This window comes from Mercenaria mercenaria, chromosome 11 (assembly GCF_021730395.1).
Source record: "Mercenaria mercenaria strain notata chromosome 11, MADL_Memer_1, whole genome shotgun sequence".
In the NCBI taxonomy this organism is placed as follows: Eukaryota; Metazoa; Mollusca; class Bivalvia; order Venerida; family Veneridae; genus Mercenaria; species Mercenaria mercenaria.
The window spans coordinates 9,464,823-9,467,537 of NC_069371.1; positions in this window are offsets into that span (position 1 = coordinate 9,464,823).

The following is a 2,715-nucleotide window of genomic DNA, read 5'->3' on the forward strand; positions in this document are numbered from 1 at the left end:
TGTTAGATCTAGAGCCAAAGCAAAGTGCTTTCTTTAAAAAAAAAGTTTGTTTACAGATCCTGACTAATCCATCACATTAGATTTAGTTGTCTCGGGGCCCAAATCATTTTGAACGTAACTTCTTTAGTACGACAGTCAGATATCTATCAAAATGCATATATTCATTTTAAAAAAAATGTTTAGCTTTCAAATAAGTAGTGTAGATATAAAGATAACTTCTGTTGTATTGTAACCCCAATTTTTCCTGTTTGTATGTTAATTGGCTGTGAATTGATTGAAAGAAAGAAACTGAAAAAACATACCTTCCCAACTCAGAATTTCTCGGCCAATCAAAGCACAACAAATAACACTTTTAAGAGTGGCCATATTGGGATCATTGTTTGTCCGTCTGTTATCATTTTTGACTGAAATGAACCTCTACCACAAATACTTAGGCTAGCCTGATCTGTTAAGAAATTATTCCAATGGGATTCGAACAATGTCGAAGCATTTGTGTGTCCAACTCCGTTTGGTCTCATTGGTCAAGTGATTCATTACTTTCCCCTCACCTCTACCGTTTGGAGTTTCACTAGAGGCACAAAGTTGCTCATGTGTGGAAGCCATCTAACTGGGTTTCAGAAGATATGTTATTCTATTGGGTGCCCGTTTTGTCTTAAATATTCCTCATCCTCTGCCGTTAAATGGGCATGCCTTCAGATTAATGTAGAACAATCAAAATTAAAAATAAGACACACATCCCTTAGTAATTATAAATACAAAATAAAAACAAACTGATTCAGTGAGTTTTGGCAAGAATTTATTTGCAAAACCATTCATGTAGTCTTTAAAACATATAGAAAAGTTATCTACTGTGTTAGTCACACTGTAAATGTTTGATTTCTGTGTTATTCTTAAAGAAATGTTAACTTCATGTATAATCATAACTGGTTAAAAAACTGCCTCACTCAATTTAGAAAGAGACAGCTCTGGAAACTTACACGGCAACTGAATGATGAAGGCGGATGCGAAAGAGGCACTACATTTGTAGAAGACAATGGTTCTCTGCTGACTGGAAAACAGGCTGCAAATACGTTTGCTGAAAACTACGAGAAAGTAAGCAACATCACAGTCAACAGAGGACGGCAAAAAGAAGTTAGAAGGGAGGAAAGAGAGAGAAGATCCAAAAAGGCCAAGGAAGAAGTGATGGAAGCAAGCCTCACACTATCAGAAGAAAACATGAGCTACTTATAGCACTGAAGAAGCTCAAGGCCACGAAATCACCGGGACCAGATCACATCACCAATGAGATGAGTAGTTATATAAATACCGCTTCTGGCGCAGTTTAATCTAATTTAACATTTAACCCTTGACCTAAACCGGCCAATGCTGACCAATTTCAACAAATTTAAAACAAATTTTAACAAATTATTGTTAAAACCTATAGTAAAATATGATTAAACACTTCCACCAAATATTTGCCAAAATCCTGCCAAGTGGCAGCAATGTGACAATGTCTGCCAACTTGGCAAACTTTTGGCAGAACGTTGACAAACACAAATTCAACCAATCAAAAGTCTGCCATTTTTCTGCCAAGTGGCAGCAATGTGACAATGTCTGCCAACTTGGCAAACTTTTGGCAAACTTTTGGCAGATTATTTTTATTGATAAAATGTAAAGGTATTTAAACTTATTTTGAATTAATAACTACATTATTAGTCTTTAAATAATTTTAAATACATTTGATATAGATGAGTTTACAAAATAAAATATATTGTTTGAAAGAAAGAAGATTTACTGATAATATAAACCCCCATTATATTATAACAAAAAATGGGAGAAAAATGATAAGGGCTACTTGTTCATCCTGTGGGAAAATGAAATCAAAGTTTGTTAAAAGTACAGGGGGTAATTTAGATATTCACAAAGCAATGTTACCTTTATTACCTAAGAAAGGTTTAACACTTCCAGGATATAACTATTGTGGACCAGGAAATCCCCTAGATAATGGACCCCCTGTCAATGAACTGGATGCAGTATGTATGGACCATGATTTTTGCTATGACTCAAGACTAAGTAAAAGTGAATGTGACAAAAAAATGCTTTCCAATTTAAATAAAACTAAATCAAAAACATTCGGAGAAAAGATTGCAAAACATTTAGTTGTAAAACCAGCTATCAAAACGAAATACAAACTTGGGTTGGGACAAAAATCAAAAAACGGGAAAAGGGGGTAGAGCAAACTTTTACTACCCCCAAAATAAATTGGAGCGATGAATTAGCAGAAGAATTACACAAACCAATTAAAAGAAAATTTAGGAAACGAAGAGTGATAGTTAATGATATTGATGATACTTGGTCAGCTGATTTAGTTGACATGCAAGCTTTTTCAAAATATAATAAAGGACTAAAGTACTTGTTAACCGTTATTGATATATTTAGTAAATATGCTTGGGTTATTCCATTAAAGAATAAAACTGGAGAATCTGTTACTGAAGCATTTGAAAAAATAATTTTAAAAGGACGATTACCAGTAAATTTATGGGTAGACGAAGGAAAAGAATTTTATAATAAAAAGTTTGAATCATTTTTGAATAAAAATAAGATTAATATGTACCATACATTTAATGAAGGAAAGGCTGTAGTAATAGAAAGATTTAATAGAAGTTTAAAAAGAATAATGTGGAAATATTTTACAGCAAATAATACTTATACTTATTTAAATAATTTGCAGGATAT